This window comes from Gossypium arboreum, chromosome 7 (assembly GCF_025698485.1).
Source record: "Gossypium arboreum isolate Shixiya-1 chromosome 7, ASM2569848v2, whole genome shotgun sequence".
NCBI lineage: Eukaryota > Viridiplantae > Streptophyta > Magnoliopsida > Malvales > Malvaceae > Gossypium > Gossypium arboreum.
In genome coordinates, this window is record NC_069076.1 from 104339252 (window position 1) to 104361924 (window position 22673).

The following is a 22673-nucleotide window of genomic DNA, read 5'->3' on the forward strand; positions in this document are numbered from 1 at the left end:
ATTTTAACCTAAACCCCAAAATTACAAATACTCAAAAGCCCAACCAAAGTAAACCCAAACCCCAAATAGACCAAACCCACGCGTAAGCCCAAATTATTTAGACCCACTAGCCAGATTTAGGGTTTTAGAAAAGTTGAAACCCTAAAACACCTTATCCAACCGCCCCAGTCACATCGTCAGTGCAAGTGGCACCTGCCTCCACCGCTATTCGCCTGCAAAATTAAAAGAAGAAAAGACAGTGTGCATAAAAATATTTGAAATCTTGTAAAAAATGGGCTATATAAGCCACAAAAGAATCGGGTGTAAAGGGTTCTTTTCCCTTTTTTTTTTCTTTTTCGAAATACAAAAGGAGAATAGCATCAAAGATCTTCAAATATTAACTCAAAATCACAGCAAGAAACACGAAAACCGAGTCAAATGTGGATTTATTTTCCTTTTATTGTTTTTCTTTAGTTTTGAAATTATTTGTGCATACTAAGCCCTATTCCATTAAGAAACAGTATATACACTTAAAAAAAATATAGCAAAAAAAAAAAAAAATATATATATATATATACCTTTTGGCGATTTTCACCACCGTCTGCATGGCATGTGACGATGATTGGTTCTACCACGAGACACAATGAGAGAGAATTTGAGAGAATTGATTTCTGTTTTTTTTAAAAAAAAAGGAGAAAACTGATTTTTTTTTTAAATTTTGGGTTTATATAGTGATGTAATACGACACTGTTTTGGGCCTTAACTCACAGCACCAAAACGACGCCGTATAGGCGCCGACCTGAGGACCCGACCTGCTCCATAGAATGATTCGCGTGTTTCTGCTAATTGGGATAATTGTGCGTGCGGTCCTTCCATATTTTTTTCATGTTTTAATCCAATCTTTTCTCGTTTTTAATTTTGCCTTATAATTTTAACTTTGTTTTAATTTGGCCCTCTGACCATTAGAGAGATGGATATTCGAATCAGCGTCGTTTTACATATATACATATATATATATATATATATATACATTATTATTTACATTATTTCTCATACATATATACATTATTATTTACATTATTACTATTATTATTACTATTATCACTATCTCTTTTATGTTTATTCTTGTTAATAATATTATTATAATCTTATTTTATTACAATTATTCTTATTAATATATTAATATTTTACCATATTATTATTTTATATTTTATATATTATTATCGTTACTAACATATATCATTATCATTAATATATTGTATTATTTATTATTGTTGTTATTACTATTCCTATTATTCTTATATCTTTTATTATTCCTTCTATTATGTATTATCAACGTATCATTACTACTATCGTCACTATTATTATTATTATTATTATTATTATTATTATTATTACCTGTTATTATTTTCATCACTATTATTTATACCTTATTATTATTACTTATTGTTAAATATGACTCTATTTTCAGTCAAATTTGAAAAATAATCTTTCGCTTAAACTCTGTTTACTTGTTTCAATCAAACACTGATTAGTTTGGATTATTTTATTATTATTTGATCTATGAATTTAGCTTATAAATAGGCTCTTTTACAACCTTAGAAAATACACCCATTAGAGATTAGAACTCATAACACATTTAGAGAATTTTGTAACACCCCAAACCCGGCCCAGACGTTATGACCGGATCCGACATGCCACATCGAAACGTTCAAAACATTTTATATTGTTGATCCAAAAAAACTTACATAGTGTTTTAAAAGATAATTTCATTACAGGTTAAAGTGAATGGAAGCTGTGCACCAGGTAGGAAACCGAAAAAGAGGTGGTGAGTCCATCGGACTGCTTAAGTACCAAGCTCCATTCGGATCCAATCCTAGACATACATACCGCCACTGCCACACCTTAACGTCATGGATATTTCTAGGAAACCGATTTGATTAAGTCATTTTTAGGAAAAGTGATTAATTTTGGAAAATACTTTCATTGCGGAAGCTTTGCTTGTTATCGTGTTATTTTGAAATCAATTGTTGTTTTTGAAAACGTGCCCTAAAGCTATCCAATTTCAACAGTTAAAAATAAGTAATACCTATCTTAGTAATACATATTAAAACCATCAAAAATAATTAAGCGGCCTTATTACATTTAAAAACCCAAAACTTCAAACGTAAATAAAAGGATGTCCAGTTCACCAGAAGAAAATCAAACTTTCAGAACGGGTGGCCACTCCGAATTCCCTCACAGCTCCAAGCCCACTATGGTTGAGGATTTCCTGCGTGGATGAAAATAAAAGGGGTGAGTTTGGGGAAACTCAGTGTGTAAGGAAAATCCATTCAAAGCCCAAGTCAGCTCTAGCCCATTGGGCCTAAGCCCATTCAGTAACAAAGGGTAATTGAACGAGCCCTTTTAGATTACAATAAACTAGGCCTTAGCCCCTTATTCAGATAACAGTATGGCCCATAGGCCCATTTCAAAATACATGCAACATCAATAACATATGCAAGCCCATTTGGGAAGACTACTCAACCTACCAACCACTACACTCCACCGTACCAGCCATACACTCCATGTGGGAATAGCTCAACCCACCCACCTAACACTCCACAGATTCTTGCCTTTTGTCGCTCGCTTATCGATAATTGAGGCAAAGCCTCCAAGATTTGGACAAGCCACTTTCAGATTTCCTTCGTCAATATCCCATTCCATACATCGATAATAACAACATGGCATGCAATAAATAACAACAATCAAACATGCATTTAGGTCAATTTAACCCTAGGGTTATTTGGTAATTTTGCACCTAGGGTATAACAAGAATTTTCCATACATAGGGGTATTATAGTAATTTAGATGCTTTTAGGGTTTTTCATGCATATTCCTACTTTTCATGTACTAAAAGAATCACGTACCGAGGGTTCTTACCGAATTGGGCCGTTGGCCCATCATTCCAATTTTGGCCCATTAAGCCCAAAAATATTGAGGCACGTAAATCATGCACTTTGCGGTCCAAACATTGCAGCTTACCAAAAACATTAATCGATTTACCTCACGAGCATTCGCACACTCGTAAATCTACAAAATACCGCCAGCATTTCGCTTTTCACTTTTGCCGATCTAGACTAAGAAAGAGGGTGTTAGTTACACACCTGTTTGCGACGATATGCTGACGAGATCCACACACACGAACTGCCTACAATTGGATTACTAACACGTTAATCTAACTATTCAAACACGAACTACATATTAACCCCTTACAATATTCGGCCAACCACACCTACAGATCATAGTAAGCTTATAAGAAATCAATAAGCAACTCATTAACAAATTTTTGTCAATGTTTACCACATAATCATAATTTCACTGCAAGCTGTCTTCCTGAGCAACAGTCACTAAATTATTTATAACTGGAGCTACAAAACTCCAAATCAAGTTCCGTTAATTTTCCCTGAAAATAGACTCATATATCTTCTATCCATAAAATTTTCATAATTTTTGGTTTAGCCAATCAATACCAGATTTTTCTCAAAATTTCCCATGTTTCACTGTTTGACTAATCTGACCACTCTTCATTACGAAATAAATTTCTTATTGTAAAAAATTCAAAAATATGTTCTTGTTTATTTCATTAGAAACTAGACTCAATAAGCTTTAATTACATAATTTATTCAGCTTCTAATTCATCTCCCACAATTTATGGTGATTTTCCAAAGTCACGTTACTGTTGCTGTCCCAAACAGATTTATTACCAAATCACTCTTTCACACATACCTTGTATGCATGTTATTTAAACATGTATATCACCAATCAATCATCACATATCTATGATTTTACTTAAGTATAATCTCCATTTCATCATTTTAAAGCACAACGTGTTAGCTGATTTTTCCCTTTAACATCTAAGGCACATGCATGCTCATTTGTTTGGCTCAACTTCACCTATCTTCCATTTTTCATCAAAAGAATATGAAACAACAACCATTTCCTTCATTTTAATTCATGACTAAATGCTCACAACACAACTAAAAATCAAAATATACTTCAAGAGTTAAGGTAGAATCAAGAAGAACTCATGAACCTCAAAATAGAAGCAAGGTACCAAGAACTTACCTTCAATTTTCCTCCTCCTAATGACCGAATACTCAAGAGCTTTCTCCTCTCCTTTCTCTTCTCTAACTTTCAGCTATGATGAACAAAGATGGACAAAACTTTGTTCTTTTCACCCCTTTTTCTTTTAATAAAACTTCATATTTCATCCATTTAATTCTTTAATACAAAAGACATGAAATTCTTATCATGAAACATTTACCTAACCCATTATCATGGAACATTTACCTAACCTATTATCATGGAACATTTACCTAACCTATTATCAATTTGTACCATAAATTATGGATATCAAGTGCACATTTTGTCTACAACAACATGATGGCTGGCCACTTCATGTAAAATGGGAGGTTTGTCATGCAAATCCCCCTATTTTGCACTCCTATTTATTTGGCCACTTCAATTTAGCCTATAGCATTTTCAAACATTTTCACATAGGTTTTATTTCATAATTTCACCCCCTTTTTGTTATGGAATAAAAATTAACTAAAATTGTCGGGTTCTATCTTAAGTTTGGGCTTTCTAGAGGCCCACTAACATAATTAAACCTATGCCAACATTCACAGGATTCCCGAAAATTGGGGCGTTACAAATTTTGTGTTTACGTTTTGTGGGTTCTTTGTTTTCGAGTTTTCGGGGTTTAGTTTTTATCTCCATCTTTTGTACTCTTCGTTCTTTTGCCATTATAGTAAAATTATATTTGCCTGTGGTTTTTTATCCTCTTTGGAGGGGTTTTTTCACGTTAAATTTGTGTGTTCAATTTTTCAATTTATTCTGCTATTTTATTGTTCGTTACTTAATCGGGTTAAAATCCTAACAAGTGGTATCAGAGCTAGTTCAATTTTCATAGATCAGCCCGTTCAGAGATGGCAACAACAAGGTTTGAAATTGAGAAGTTCGATGGTGAGACAAATTTCAATCTGTGGCAGGTTCGGATGATGGCAATTCTAGTTCAATCAGGCTTGAAAAAGGTTGTTATCGGGAAAAAGCCTAAGAATCTAAATAAAATAGAATGGGAAGAGCTTGATGAAAAGGCTTTATCTGCAATCCAGTTGTGCCTCACGAATACGGTATTGCAGGAGGTATTGATGGAGAAGACCTCATCTGCCTTGTGGAAAAGGCTAGAAACTCTTTATGCGACTAAGTCTCTGACTAACTGTTTAGTGTTAAAACAACGTCTATTTACGTTTCGCATGAACGAAGGTGAGCTTCTTAGAGATCACATCAGTCAATTCATTACTCTTTTAAATGATTTAAAGAATGTTGAGGTTCATATTGACGATGAAGATCAGGCTATGCTATTATTGTGCTCTTTACCCCCTTCATACAAGTCTTTCAAGGAGACCCTGATTTATGACAGAGACAAACTCTCGTTCGAAGATGTGAAGGGTCATTTGTTGAGTAGAGACAAACTCGACAATGAGCTTCATTTGGATAGCAAGACAGATAGGCAAGCTTCCATTTTGGTAGCATCAAAGAAACGAGATAAAAGGTGTCGCTATTGTAAAATGTTAGGTCACGTCAAAGCAGATTGTTATAAACTGCGAAATAAAAAAGCTGCTGAGAGTAACGAGGAAGATGTAGCTGGTGCTAATTTGGCCGATGAAAATGGAGATGATTTCTTGTTAGTGTCAACAAGTGATAACACCAAGCTCACGTTTGAGTGGATCCTAGATTCAGGATGTTCTTTCCACATGTGTCCCAATAGAGAATGGTTCTCCACATACAGTTCAATTGAAGGTGGAGTTGTGCGCATGGGAAACGATTCATCTAGTAAGGTAATTGGTATTGGTACTGTTAAAATTAAGATGTACGATGGGATGATTAGGACACTCTCAAATGTCAGGTATGTACCTGATTTACGAAAGAATCTCATCTCCTTAAGTATTTTAGACTTGAAAGGATGCAAAATCAACATCGAGTCGAGCGGTATTAAAGTATCTCGTGGAGCTCTCGTTTTGTTAAAAGGTAAAACAACCGGCAGTCTTTATATTTTGGAAAGTTATACAGTGACCGGTGAAATCGGACGTCCCTCGTCCGTTACGGAGTTGAAGACAACTTGTTTGGAGCAGAGGCAACTTGGTCATATAAGGGAAAAAGGTATGACTGTTTCGTTGAAGAGAGGTTCTCTTTTGGATGTAGGTTTTGAAAAGTTAGGGCACTGTGTTCGTGAAAATCAGACCCGGGTTAGTTTTGATTTGGCAGTGTACAAGTCTAAGGCTAGAAGTCTTCCAGTTTCTAAGCACAAATTCGACTCAGTTAATTCCTTGCATAGTTCAAGATAGGCTCGTGGCGGGCTTTGGCAAAGATGGCGTTATGGAAACTATGAGTCAAGGTAGAGATTTGTTAAATATGACTCCTATTTTCAGTCAAATTTGAAAAATAATCTTTCAGTTAAACTCTGTTTACTTGTTTCAATCAAACACTGATTAGTTTGAATTATTTTATTATTATTTGATCTATGAATTTAGCCTATAAATAGGCTCTTTTACAACCTTAAAAAATACACCCATTAGAGATTAGAACTCATAACACATTTAGAGAATTTTGTGTTTACGTTTTGTGGGTTATTTATTTTCGGGTTTTCGGGGTTTAGTTTTTATCTCCATCTTTTGTACTATTTGTTCTTTTACCATTATAGTAAAATTATCTTTGCCTGTGGTTTTTTATCCTCTTTGGAGGGGTTTTTCCACGTTAAATTTGTGTGTTCAATTTCTCAATTTATTCTGCTATTTTCTTATTCGTTACTTAATCGGGTTAAAATCCTAACACTTATTTTATTATTGTTATCTAATATACTATTATTATCACTATTATTATTTTACTATTGTAACTTAATATTTTTGTCTTCATTATTATTATTATTATTACCACCACCTTATTCTATTATTAACACTCTTAATTATTGTCACTATCATACTATTACTGCTAACTTTTATTAGTATTATTACCATTGTATTATTACTATTATATTATTATTATATTTTTACCCATTACTCTTTAAATACACTAAATTATTTCTACTCCTCATTCACATTATATATTTATACATATATATACACTTTTATATATCGTTCGAACTTTAAAATATTTATTACGTTTACTATTACCATTAGTATTATTGCCATTACTATTACTATCAAAACTTTTTAATAATTTTACGTAATATTTGTTTATAACTAGTTTTTTAAATACTATTAGATTATTTATCATTTCTCTTAGCTTATTTGTTATTTTATTTTATTTATTTTCATCGTTATCGTTCACGTTCGCGTTTATGCTCATTTCATTATGCTCATCAATATCGAGATTTATATTCGTTTACGCGTTCTTCATCTTATTATTACAAACTTATGTTGTATTAACCTTTTCTCGACGAAAATAACTTTTGTATAAAAAATCAATACTCCGTATTTGGAATTTCGAGAAAATCGTGCCATAACTTACCGGGTTTCTATTTTTCTCATTTAACCTAAATAACGGAATACTCTTTTAAATCGCAATACGAGTTTTGAAAAATGCTTATTCTCGGAGATACGAGGTGTTGTGCCCTAACTTACCGGGTATGACATTTTGTTACCTCGAAATAAGATTTTTCGCAAGTAAAGGCAATATTCGGTGTTTGGAAATTTGAGGAAACGTGCCCTAACTTACTGGGTTTCGATTTTCCTCGTTCACCCTAACTAACCGAATATCCTTTTGAAAAGTAGTTAAAAATACACGAATTTTTAGGTAAAAGACAAGCTCATTCTCAAAAGTTTGAGATGTTGTGTCCTAACTCACTGGATATGGCATTTTGTTGCTTCGAGACGAGAAGGTCTTTAACGTTCAAATGTTTTTTTACAAAAAGAAGGATCGTATTTCAAAGTCTTTCAAGTTTATTTATTTTAGACACTAAGACACTAATTAATCAACTAGGTACCAATTTTTGGGCGTCACGAGGGTGCTAATCCTTTCTTGTGCGTAACCGACTCCCGAGCCCGTCTTTCTGAATTTAGTGGACCAAAATCGTTGTTTAAATAAATCAAACTATTTATTAAAAACAACCATTTGTACAAGGTGACCCGATCAAACCTTAACAAAAAGGATTGGTGGCGACTCCCGTTTTTTTCGTTTTCAAAACTTAAGTCGATTCCCTCGTTTTTCAAAAAATGGTTTCGACAGTTATTATTGCTAAGCATTTTGCTGTATTTAATTGCATCAACAATTACTTTGCTTAAATCGATGGTGGAGTTTCTATCTTTAATAACACCGTCGATAGAAGCGGGTTTTAGAGATTGTTGTGGTAATTAGTTATGTGATTTTGTTATAAGGATTGGAAATGAGTCAATCTTTAAGATTGAAGTAAAAACTATTCTAGAAGGATTTAAGTTAGCATGGGAATCGAGTTTCAGGCAATTAGAAGTGGAAAATGATAATACTTTAGTAGTGGAAATGTTATTATCTGGAGGCACAGCAAATAGTGAAATGTCGAAGTTGCGTTTAGTACATAAACTCTTATGTCGTAATTGGAAAATACGGGTTCGTCATATTCCTTGAAACCATAATGTTGTTGCTGATTTTTTAAAATTGTCATTTTCAATTTCAATAAGTTACAGGTATTTGCAGAACCCCCAAACTCAATACAAAATATTGTCAAGGTGGATCTTGATCGTATAACTGATGACATTCACTAATTTAATATATATTTTGTAATCGCCTTCTGATTGTCCTTTTCATACAACAATGCAGAATATAAGAAAATAATATATATATAAATTCTTGCTTTATTTGTAAATCAATGTGGCCCTCACATACAATATGAATCACACCTCATAGAATCATTGATTTAGAACATTAAAGGCATTATTCAATTTTTTAATATAAAGAACATGCCTCCAAATAAATTCACTCATCAAAGTGCATTAGTAGAAGTTAGATGAAAGTTTTTGAATTAAAAGTTAGTACATATATATTTTTCTATATAAAAAATTGAGAAAATTATTCTTATCGTTAAATCAGAAAGTAAATCAGTATTTTTTTATTAAAATTTTATTTATTTGTACTATTAAAAGCTGAGATAGTTGATGAGAAACTAGACAATGATACATGATATGCCACATGTACCTTATGCTGACGTACAAAGACCATATTTTAACAATAGAAATAGATGAAATTTTTAACAAGAGACCAAATTACTCTTTAATTTAACGCATAAGAACTAGTTTATCTATTTTCTAATAGAGACGATAAAATATAATCCGATTCTTTATGGTGTTTTTATTGAGTACATCCGATTAGTCATTCATTAAATAAATTATAATTACAAATCCAATAACCTATACATATTAGTAGATTACTAAATAATCAACAAGTTAATTTCTTAATTTCAAAATATGATCAAAGTTAAGAGACTCAAACGCTAAATCAAGAGACGCATGTTTTATTTTTACATTGCTTTTAAAAATTACTTTTGGAGGTTAAAAGCTCTTTTAAAATCATAAACAATACTAAATAAATAATTTTGAAATAAAAATATTTTGATCCCAACCACGATAACTAAAATTTTTAAAGTTTGCATTTGAAAAATAAAAATAAAACTCGCATTTAATATCTAAATCAATTTCAACCCCTACCTTTAGAACCTGTAATTTTTCAATCATTGCACATTCCTCTTATAATGATCATATTTTAATATTTATAATATAATTTATATATTGAAATTAAATTTTACAAACAACTAATATTATTTTCTTAAAAATATTTTAAATTTATATTTTATATATCAAAATATTAATAACAAGTTACAATAAATTATTTTTATTATAATGTTAACAAATTTAAGCATCATTTAGATGTTTTTTTTTTAACAACATCTTGTCTAAAATAGAATGTTTTATTACTCAATAGTATTTTTAGCAACAATACTAAACATTTAAATCTTAAACTCAACTTTTTGAAATAACTATTTTTACAGCATTTTTTTAAATTATTTTTGACCGCACTTTGCAAAAATAACGATGAACTCACATTTAACATCTAATTCAAATGTCTTACGATAGATGCTATATGATCACTACTTGAAAGAAACTTGACAATACTTAAACAATCAATTTCAACCTCTACCTTTGGAACCCGTAAATTTCTCAACCATTCCGCATCCTCCCTTTTAAATGTACAACCGACTCTAAAAAAATATTAAAAGAAGCAAATAATTTTAAAATCTTATGTACATATACTCATATCCATTATGAATCCAGAGAAGTCTGAAAATTTTTAGGAGACAAAATTAAATTATATATTTTTATAATAGTAAAAATATAATTTTACCATTTTAATAACCTATATTTTTTTATAATTTTAAAGAACTAAATCAAATTTTTATCATTTTGGAGAGCCAAAGTATAATTTTATTATTACTAACTTAAAATTTTATAAATTATAAAATAATTTAAATGAAAAACTTTTCATTTCAGAGGAGATTAGGGCTTGTAAACTCTTATGAATCCAAGCAAGCAAGTCAAAAGTGAAAAATGATATATTGAGAAATAATATTCGTTATTCAAATAAAGAAAAGCAATAAATAATTGAAATATTAGTTTTGAAATTATAAAATATACAATATTATTTTAAAAATCACATCTAAACTAAAATTTGACAAATAGATATCTTGATTCAAATGAACTTAGACATTTATGTGTCTAAGTTCTTTATAACTTATATTTTTTTTGGTAATTTTATTACTTTTATTAAGTTTTTCAATACTTATCGACGTGACTCATCATTTGACAAGTCAACAAAATGTAACAATTGATGTAAAAGTTTAAACGGTTATTTCTTTTTTGTCAATAATGGCTTAATTGGGTGAAAAGTTACGATGATATCTTCTTCTTCTTTTTTTTTAATTTTTAACGAGAGTAGATTTTGACTCTTAAATATTCTTTTTAGATATAAAATTTAAACTACTCATAATCAAAGGTGAATTCAAGGGTTCTGGTAGGGCCTGCACCTTAAAATGAAAAATTATTATTTTAGCCCTTTAAAAATTTTAAAATTTAAATTAATAAAGGTAAATTTTACTTTAATCCCTTTAAAATTATAAAATTTAATTTAATCTTTTAAAATTATAAATATATAAACTATTAAAAAATAAAATTTCATTTCGACCCTAAAAAATTTTCAGACTTCACCCCACTAATAATCTCTAATTTTTAAAATAAATAATATTACATGATTAAACACGTTGGAATTCACAAATTTAGAATTGTTATAACAACAATTGAAAGTCATTCAACTCAACCATCCACTTTAAATCAATTAGTCTAGACTTCAGGTATTATTATTGTAATGAACTGAAAGTTACGGTATCGAAAATTGAGTCTTGAGTACTGTTTCCGTGAAATTTATTCATGAATATTTATTAGAAATATTTATGAATTATAGTTGAATGGTTATTTAGTGTTTAATTAAGTGAAGTAGCTTGAATTTAGTTTAAAGGGCTAAATTGCATAAGGAATAAAAGTTTAATTATAGATTAAAGAAGTAAAGGGGACTAATCTAGTAATTAGACCCTAAGTGCCATGTGTGTGTTAATATTGAATAACGTGTGTAATAGTTGGTATATATGTGTAATAGCTATAAGATATTTTATGTTATAGCTATTACACATGTTAGTTTTATATTTATTATAGGTTAATAATAGTATAATAAGTAAAATTGATAAAATAGAAAAGAAGATAGAAAGACTAACAGAGAGCAAACGTGAAAGAAAGAAGAAAGAAAGAAAGAAATAAAAAAGGGAAATTTGAGGATTAAGGCCCTAAAGTTTGATTGGTAAGTTGTTTTAGCTCATTTTTCTTATGATTTTTATGTTTATGGATGCCTAATTCAAAGTTCTACATGTATGAGGTTAAAATGAAGAAAAATAGAGAATTTTTAGATATTGATTTAGTTGAATAAATTGAGGTTTTATGGGTTAAATTGATAGAAATTGAAGTTAGAAGTGATTAGTTAAAGGAATTTCTAAGTTAGGTTTAAATAGGGAATTTCTAAGTGATTAGTACTTTGTGTACTATAATGTTAAAGTTCCGGATTTATTCCGATGAAGCACTATGTGCTTATCCCAGAGTGTGGGTTGGATCCGTGTATCCGTCAGTGTTCGAGTTATGTTAATAAGGGTAAATAAAGTAAAGGTTATTAAAGTCTTGATTGATATTGAATAGTAGCAATAATGTGTTTGAATTACCATGTTTTAAAGTTGATTAAGCTATTGTTTATAGAAATACCATCGAGAGTATTCTCAACAGACGGTTTGTTTCCGTCTTGCGCAGCTAGGTACTGAAAGTATAAGGACTCAAAGATACAAGCCGATCCCCAAACTCAAATTGGTGAAGTTTCTATCTTTTGGAAAATGACATTATTCCTAGGATGTCTTTTGGTCATTTTGAAAGTATCTAAGTTGTTAAGTGATATTTTGGTATGTTTTGTAAATGTTACCAAAACCTTAAGTATGGTATGTTTTGATATGTTAGTGAAGAGTAATAAGAGGAAGTGTTGGTAAATATTGTAGAGAGAAGAAATGAAGATGTTATAAACTTAGTTATCAACATTTTATACTAAAACAGATTTGGACAGTAGCGGTAGTCCAACTTTGAAAATATACCAAAAATAGTATAAAGTGAATTAGATAATGAATAAAATTTTTAATTGAAGCTTAATGAATCTATTTTTATATGGAAGAAATAAAATAGGTAAAAGAGTTGTATTTTATGAGATATTTACGTTTTGGTGAAACAGGGTTAGAACAATTTCTGGATTCCCTATTCTGAATTTAGAAATTCACCATAAATTTTGTATTAAGAATTAGGACTCAAACTTTATTCTTATGGATTTCTTATTGAGTCTATTTTTAATTGAAACAAATGGCATAGTCATTGGATTTCTGTACAGGAAGAAATTTGATTCGTAGTGCACAAGGGTTAGAGTAGCCGAACCCTGAAACAAGGGAGGCCTTTTTCTAATAAACTGTACTAATTGGCCTGACCAAAAATTCTAGAAAAAAATTAGTAACTACATATATGAGTCTAGTTTCAGGGAAAATTTACGGAATTAGATTTTGAGTTTCGTAACTCGAGATATGATTTTTTTTGCGATCGTGATACAGATGGATAGTTTACTACGAAAACTGTTTAAGTGCTAAGATAAGTTTTGTAATGTCTCCTGCTCGACTCCGATGACGGTCCCGGGTAGGGGGACGTTACAAGATTGATTGGTATCAGAGCTAATTAGGTTTAGTCGGTTCTAGGACTAAATCGAATGTCAATGTGAATCTAGAGGTACATGCCATTACACTAAAATCCAAATATCTTTACTCCACTAAACCACTCCAACCACTCTAACCACTCCACTAAACCACCCCAACCACCCTACTAAACCATTCTACTAAACCACCCCAACCACTCCACTTGCCTACAAAATTTATTTGTAAAATTTGGCTATAAAAGTCATTCAAGACTATGTTAGAATGGTGGGTTTTTTGTTTTTTGAAAAGGCTAGTTTTTGGAGATTAATCAAAGATCAAAGCAAAAGAGGTTTCTTTTGTCTATTCTCATCTTCAGTTCTTTGTCTGTTTATTGTTTTCCTTTCAATTTTATTTTGTTTTTTTATACGAAAGTAAAAATAAAAGAAGCTTACCCATATTTTCATTACCGAAAAAGGTTTTTTTGAGGTCCGGCCGCCGTGTACGGTGGCGCCGACGACGGCCCGTGGGGGTCCGTGACCGAAGCAAAGCCGGACCAATGGCCGGATTTAGAAAAGAGGGAGAAAGAGAATTGAGAGCTTTGTTTTATTTTTTTTATTTTATTATTTTTACTATTATTTATATTATTATTATTATTTCTTATGTATATATTATTATTTATATTATTAATATTATTTCTTATGTATATATTATTATTTATATTATTATTATATTATATATGCCCTCTCCATATTTATTTATATTATTACTATCATTATTGTTACTTCTATTATTTTTATTTCGATTACTATTATTATATATATATGTATTATTGTTTGTATTATTATTATTATTATTATCACCCTATTGTTATTACTTTACTTTTGTATTCTAATATATTATTAATATTACTCATATTTTCATTATTTTTGCTATTACTATTATTATTATATATTAGTGTATATTTTTATGTATATATATATATTTATATATAGTATTGTTTTTTATTACTTTAATTTAATATTTTTATTATATTTGCTTTTGTATTTCTATATTTATTATTATTATTATTATATAGTAGTGTGTATTTCTATTATATACATATATATATATATATTTATATATAGTATTATTATTTACTTTACTTTAATATTATTATTATTATCATTATATCCAACCCAATAATAATTCTTTCATAAAAGTAATATTCCATATTTGGTAATTCGAGACAATCGTGCCCTAACTTACTGGGTTTCGATTTTTCTCCTTTAACCTAAATAACGGAATACTCTTTTAAATCGCGACATGAGTTTTGAAAAATGATTATTCTCGGAGATACGAGGTGTTGTGCCTTAACTTACCGAGTATGGCATTTTGTTACCTCGAAATAAGATTTTTGCAAGTAAAGGCAATATTCGGTGTTCGTGAATTCGAGGAAACGTGCCCTGACTTACTGGGTTTCGATTTTCCTTGTTCACCTTAACTAACTGAATAACCTTTTGAAATACACGAATTTTTATATAAAAGGCAAGCTCGCTCTCGAAAATTCAAGATGTCGTGTCCTAACTTACTGGATGTGACATTTTATATTGTGAGACGAGAAGGTCTTTAACATTTGAGCATTTTCTTTACAAAGAGGGATCGTATTTTAAATTCTTTCAAGTTTTTAAATTTTCGACACTAAGACACTAATTAATCAACTAGGTACCAATTTTGGGCGTATCGAGGGTGTTAATTCTTCTTTGTGCGTAACCGACTCCCGAACTCATTTTCTGATTTTCGTAGACAAAAAAATTATCGTTTTAGTAAATCTTAACTTTTATTAAAATGATTAATTTAAGGTGATCCGATCACATCTCATCAAAAAAAGATTGGTGGCGACTCCTCTATTCGTTTTCATTTCTAAAAATCTAAGTCGATTCCCGTTTTTCCAAAAAAATGGTTACGACAATGATAAACCGTATAATGTGAATGAATCGGAGTCTGCAACTCCAAGTGTGAATCCAGTAGGAAATCAACCGAATGTTGGAAGTGATAATACTGAAGTCTTTAGAATAATCGCCGATGCCCTTCAAAAAGCGGTAAGAACTATGCCTGCTACGTCCTCTATCCCTATTACCCGAAGAGCTCCAATTAAAGAATTGAGAAAATATGGAGCTACAGAATTTTTAGGTGCGAAAGGAATTGATTCGACTATTGCTGAAAATTGGTTAAAGACTACAAAGAGAGTTCTGAAGCAACTTGAATGTACACCACAAGAAAGCTTAGTGTGTGTTATCTCATTACTGCAAGATGAAGCTTTCGTATGGTAGGAATCAGTGATTCAGAATGTACTTGAGGAACAGATAAGTTGGGACTTCTTTCAAAAAGAGTTTCAAAAGAAGTATTTGGGAGAAATGTACATAGAGGACAAAAGACAAGAGTTCTTAACACTGAAACAAAGTGAGATGCTCATAGTGGATTATGAATGAGAATTTCTGAGATTGAGCAGATATGCCACTGAGTTTGTACCGACTGAAGCCGACCAATGTAAAAGATTTTTAAGAGGATTACGTGATGAATTTAGACTACAGTTGATGCCTCTTAGAATCACTGAGTTTGAGGATTTAATGGAAAGAGCTAAGATGATTGAACAAATTCTCAGAAGGGATAAAAAGTCTGAAGTTGCTCGTTCGACCGAAAAACGTCCCGGAATGGTTAGTTCAAGTCCGCAGCCTAAGCGGTCAAAGGAATCATGAGGTAATTAGAGATTTAGTTCTCGATCGGAAAGAAGTGATCGAGGTCAGAAAAGACAGACTACTGTGTCTACTGGCAGTATCCGAAGTCCAGTTCAGAATACTGAAATTCCAATATGTGAGCATTGTGGAAACCGACACAAAGAGGAGTGTAGAAAGTTGACTGGAGGTTGTTTCCGTTGTGGAGCTACCGATCACTTTATTAAAGATTGCCCAAAGATATCTGGAACAACACCGACAGTAGTGCAAGGATCTAAATTTGCTTCCAGAGGTCGGGATCGGTCAAGTAGTTCGTTTGCTAGAGGTGGTACTAGAAGAACTAGTGAGAGTGCTACACAACAATCTGAAGCTAGAGCTCCAGCTCGAGTGTATGTTGTGAGGACTCGAGAATAAAAAGATGCTCACGATGTGGTGACATGTATATTCTTATTGAATTCAAAGACCGCTTTATGCTTTAATAGACCTGGGTCATCACATTCATATGTTAATACGAAAGTAGTTGAGACAAAAAAATTAGAGTTTGAATTGTCTATAGTTATGATAGAAGTGTCTAGTCCACTGGGACAAACTACTTTAGTGAACCATATATGTCGAAGATGTTCGTTAATGATTCAAGATAGAATATTCCCTGTTGATCTGTTGATTATGCCATTTGGCGACTTTGATGTTATTTTGGGAATGGACTGGTTATCAGAACATGGAGTGATTTTAGACTGTTATAAGAAGAAGTTTATTGTTCAGAATGAAAGTGAAGATAGAATTGAAGTAAATGGTATTCGGACTAATGGATAAATTCGTATTATTTCGGCCATTAAAGCTAGCAAGCTTCTTCATCGAGGTTGTAATGCTTTCTTAGCATATGTGATTAATTCGGATTCAGTTGAAAGTCAGTGTAGTAAAATTCGGACTGTATTTGAATTTTCTGATGTATTCCCTGAGGAATTACTTGGATTACCCCCTGGTCGAGAGGTAGAATTTGTGATTGAAGTCTACCCAGGTACAGATCCGGTATCGATACCTTCGTACCGTATAGCACCTACTGAGCTAAAGGAATTAAAAGTACAGTTACAAGACTTATTGGACAGAGGTTTTATATGACCTAGTACATCACCATGGGGAGCTCCAATGTTATTTGTTAAGAAGAAAGATGGGTCGATGCGGTTGTGCATTGATTATCGACAACTCAACAAAGTGACTGTCAAGAACAAGTATCCACTTCCCCAAATAGATGATTTGTTTGATCAATTGAAAGGAGCTTCCGTATTTTCAAAGATTGATCTGAGGTCGGGATACTATCAGTTGAAAGTAAAAGAGTGCGACATATTGAAGACGACATTCCGTACGAGGTATGGGCATTATATATTTTTAGTGATGCCATTTGGACTGACAAATGCCCCTGCTGCTTTTATGGATCTTATGAATCAGATTTTTCAGCCATACTTGGATCAGTTCGTAGTAGTTTTTATCGACGATATTTTGGTGTATTCCAAGTCAGAAAAAGATCATGAGCAACATCTCCAGATTGTTTTGCAAATACTACGAGAAAAACAATTGTACAGAAAATTGAGCAAGTGTGAATTCTGGTTATCAAAAGTTGTGTTTCTTGGTCATGTCGTATCAGCGGATGGAATTAGAGTCGATCCAAAGAAGATTGAAGTAGTTATTCAGTGGAAAGTTCCTAAGAATGTATCAGAGGTACGAAGTTTTCTCGGATTGGCTGGTTACTATCGAAGATTCGTCAATGGATTTTCAAAGATAGCCTTACTGATGACCAAGCTACTACAGAAGAATATTCCATTTGTTTGGAATGAGCAATGTCAGAAAAGTTTTGAAGCATTAAAACGAATGTTAACAGAGGCACCGGTGTTGACTTTACCAGAATCAGAAAGAGATTTTGTAGTGTACAGTGATGCTTCATTGAGTGGACTGGGATGTGTACTGATGCAGAATGGGAAAGTCATTGCTTATGCTTCACGACAACTGAAACCGCATGAACGCAACTATCCAACTTATGATTTAGAATTAGCAGCTGTAATTTTTGCCTTGAAGATTTGGAGGCACTATCTTTATGGTGAAAAGTGCTATGTTTATACGGATCATAAAAGTTTAAAGTACCTGCTTTCGCAAAAAGAATTGAATTTGAGAGAAAGGCGTTGGATAGAGCTTCTAAAAGACTATGATTGTGTCATAGTCTATCATCCAGGGAAGGCTAATGTAGTAGCCGACGCACTGAGTAGAAAAGCTGTGATTGAATTACGAGCAATGTTTGCACAACTTAGTATCATCAAGATGGAAGCCTTTTGACCAATTAAGAATAAAGCCAATAATGTTTGATCGAATCGATCAGCACAATTAGAAGATGATAAGTTGTTAAAGAAAAGAGATGATTCTAATGGTACAATGAAAATTTTAGCATTGATGGAAATGGTCATCTAAGATTTTAGAATCGACTTTGCATTCGAATAATTACGAGTTGAAAGAGTTAATTCTTCGAGAAGATCATAATAGTCCATTTGCATTTCATCCTGGAGGTATGAAAATGTATTGTGATTTGCGTGAATTGTATTGGTGGTCGGGAATGAAAAAGGATATAACTGAATATGTGGCAAAGTGTTTGACTTGTCAACGAGTGAAGGCGAACATCAAGTTCAATGGGATTACTTCAACCCATCAATATTCTGAATGGAAATGGGACCGAATAACGATGGACTTTGTGACGGGATTACCGATGTCTACAAGTAAAAAGAATGCTATCTGGGTAATAGTTGATTGACTTACAAAGTCAGCTCATTTCTTAGCTGTGAGAACCGATTGGTCGTTAAAGAAACTTGCTGAGGTTTATGTTCGGGAAATGATTAGATTACATGGTATTCCAAAATCAATAATTTCGACAGAGATCCAAGGTTTACGTCAAGGTTTTGGAAGCAATTACACGAATCTTTCTTGACTTTCGACTTCACTTTAGTACTTTTTCATCCACGTGATGATGGTCATCCGAACGGTAATACAAATTTTAGAAGATATGCTTCGAGCCTGTATGATTGATTTTGAGTCTAACTGGGAATATTATTTGTCATTAGCCGAATTTGTGTATAATAATAGTTTCAAGTCAAGTATACAGATGGCACCGTATGAGGCTTTGTATGGACGAAGATGCCGATCACCCGTATGTTGGACAGAACTGAATGAGAAGAAGATGATTAGACCTGAATTGGTTCAAGAAACGTAAAGTACAGTTAAGAAAATTCGGGAAAGATTAAAAACTGCTTTTGATAGATAGAAATCGTATGCAGATTTGAAACGACGGGATATTGAATACTCAGTCGGGGATAAAGTATTTTTAAAGGTTTCACCTTGGAAGAAAATTCTAAGATTTGGTCAAAAAGGAAAATTAAGTCCTCGTTTTATTGGGCCTTACGAAGTTATTGAGAGAATTGGACCAGTAGCGTATCGATTGGCCTTACCTCCTGAACTACAAAAAATGCACGATGTCTTCCATGTTTCTATGCTAAAAAGATATCGATCGGATCCTTCACATGTTATTACGACCGAGAATGTAGAGATTCGACCTGACTTATCGTATGAAGAAGAACCAGTTGAGATTCTAGCACGAGAGGTAAAAGAATTATGTATATGAATTATAGTTGAATGGTTATTTAGTGTTTAATTAAGTGAAGTAGCTTGAATTTAGTTTAAAGGGCTAAATTGCATAAGGAATAAAAGTTTAATTATAGATTAAAGAAGTAAAGGGGACTAATCTAGTAATTAGACCCTAAGTGCCATGTGTGTGTTAATATTGAATAATGTGTGTAATAGTTGGTATATATGTGTAATAGCTATAAGATATTTTATGTTATAGCTATTACACATGTTAGTTTTATATTTATTATAGGTTAATAATAGTATAATAAGTAAAATTGATAAAATAGAAAAAGAAGATAGAAAGACTAACAGAGAGCAAACGTGAAAGAAAGAAGAAAGAAATAAATAAATAAAAAAAGGGAAATTTGAGGATTAAGGCCCTAAAGTTTGATTGGTAAGTTGTTTTAGCTCATTTTTCTTATGATTTTTATGTTTATGGATGCCTAATTCAAAGTTCTACATGTATGAGGTTAAAATGAAGAAAAATAGAGAATTTTTAGATATTGATTTAGTTGAATAAATTGAGGTTTTATGGGTTAAATTGATAGAAATTGAAGTTAGAAGTGATTAGTTAAAGGAATTTCTAAGTTAGGTTTAAATAGGGACTAAGTTGGATAGAGCTCAAAATTTATGTTTTATAATGAATTTTATGAGTTAGAAATTGTTAATGAGTTGATTAAAAGAGAATATGAAGCTTAAGTTAAAGAAAAAAAGATTAGTAATGGAAAAAGGACGAAATTAGAATTTTTGTAAAAGTTTGGTAGAAAGTGAAAATGTGTTTTATGAATTAATATATTGATGATTTTTAATTGTATGATTGTTAGTAGCAAACGTAGCACCGGATATGTCATCAAATAAGGGAAAAGTGAAAGTGAACGAAGATATCGATTAAGTTCGATAAATAGTGGTTTGTATTTCTATAAACCGAGCTTAATCGTTATTGCTATATTTGATATTTATATTGTATGAAAATGTGAATGAGGTAAGTATTTTTACCATATTGAAATGAATGTGATTTTGAATACCCTATTAACAGTGTCGGACTAGTCGGATATAGTTGACATGTCATAAGAATTGGAAGTATTGTGATATTCTGACATTGAGTCGATGAGACACTATGTGTCGACTACTGTTAAAGTTTCGGATTTGTTCCGATGAAGTACTTTGTGTACTATAATGTTAAAGTTCGGATTTATTCGATGAAGCACTATGTGCTTATCCTGAGTGTGGGTTGGATCTGTATCCGTCGTTGTCCGAGTTATGTTAATAAGGGTAAATAAAGTAAAGGTTATTAAAGTCTCGATTGATATTGAATAGTAGCAATAATGTGTTTGAATTACCATGTTTTAAAGTTGATTAAGCTATTGTTTATAGAAATACCATCGAGAGTATTCTCAGCAGACGGTTTGTTTCCGCATGCGCAGTTAGGTATCGAAAGTATAAGGACTCAAAGATAAGCCGATCCCCAAACTCAAATTGGTGAAGTTTCTATCTTTTGGAAAATGGCATTATACCTAGGATGTCTTTTGGTCATTTTGAAAGTATCTAAGTTGTTAAGTGATATTTTGGTATGTTTTGTAAATGTTACCAAAACCTTAAGTATGGTATGTTTTGATATGTTAGTGAAGAGTAATAAGAGGAAGTGTTGGTAAATATTGTAGCGAGAAGAAATGAAGATGTTATAAACTTAGTTATCAACATTTTATACTAAAACAGATTTGGACAGTAGCGATAGTCCAACTTTGAAAATATACCAAAAATAGTATTAAGTGAATTAGATAATGAATAAAATTTTTAATTGAAGCTTAATGAATCTATTTTTATATGGAAGAAATAAAATAGGTAAAAGAGTTGTATTTTATGAGATATTTACGTTTTGGTGAAACAGGGTTAGAACAATTTCTGGATTCCCTATTCTGAATTTAGAAATTCACCATAAATTGTGTATTAAGAATTAGGACTCAAACTTCATTTGTATGGATTCTTTGTTGAGTCTATTTTTAATTGAAACAAATGACATAGTCATTGGATTTCTGTACAGGAAGAAATTTGATTCGTAGTGCACAAGGGTCAGAGTAGTCGAACCCTGAAACAGGGGAGACTTTTTCTAATAAACTGTACTAATTGGCCTGACCAAAAATTCTAGAAAAAAATTAGTAAGTAGATATATGAGTCTAGTTTCAGAGAAAATTTACGGAATTAGATTTCGAGTTTCGTAACTTGAGATATGATTTTATTTGAGACCGTGACGCAGATGGATAGTTTACTACGAAAACTGTTTAAGTGCTAAGATAAATTTTGTAATGTCTCCTGCTCGACTCCGGCGACGGTCTCGGGTAGGGGGACGTTACAATTATTGACTTGGATTCAATTATTATATGCACTGAAATGACATGTTGTAATTAAGTTTGGGAGGCTGGCTGGCTACCAAATCCAACCCTACATATTTTCTAAAGCTTTAAATGAGTTTCTCTTTTTGTCCTCCTATATTTTACATCTTTCAAAAATTATTTATAATTCCTCCCCAACTCATAAATAAGAGGATAATACGTTTTAGCACACGAAAATCCACGTCCTCTTGTATTGATAGTGCCCATATTAATTAAGCTAAGAGTAAGACTCAACCTACCCAAATTATCTAAGTTTATTTACTTAATTCATATAATTATTTTAAACAAATAACAAACAAATTTAAAATTTACCATAAACAAAATAATCTGAGTTTTATTTCAATTCAATTGATTCATGCACTTATTTTTAACAAAATTCAATATGACTTCGGATTTCAACATCTTCAAGATTTTCTGTTATCTTACATCTTAGAAAATCGAATTTTTTTTATTTATAGAAAAAGACAATTTAGAACAAATAAGAAGGTAAAAGAGAAAGACAGTGGCCTTGGTCCACCCTGAAATGGTAGATTTGTCATTTATGACTTTGAAATTTTATGAAATTACATGATAGTATAATGGTAAAATTTCATTTTGATTCTCAAT

The 22673-nt window shown here is 31.6% G+C and overlaps 1 long non-coding RNA gene across 1 annotated transcript; it reads right to left on the reverse strand.

Moving 5' to 3' along the window:
• Window positions 1–2086: 2086 nt before the first annotated feature.
• LOC128295619 (uncharacterized) lies at window positions 2087–4288 on the reverse strand. Its single transcript, XR_008286170.1, has 3 exons — window positions 4087–4288; window positions 3126–3169; window positions 2087–2251 (listed from the first exon to the last, which is right to left on the reverse strand). It is a non-coding gene; the product is annotated as an uncharacterized LOC128295619 (long non-coding RNA).
• Window positions 4289–22673: the final 18385 nt, after the last annotated feature.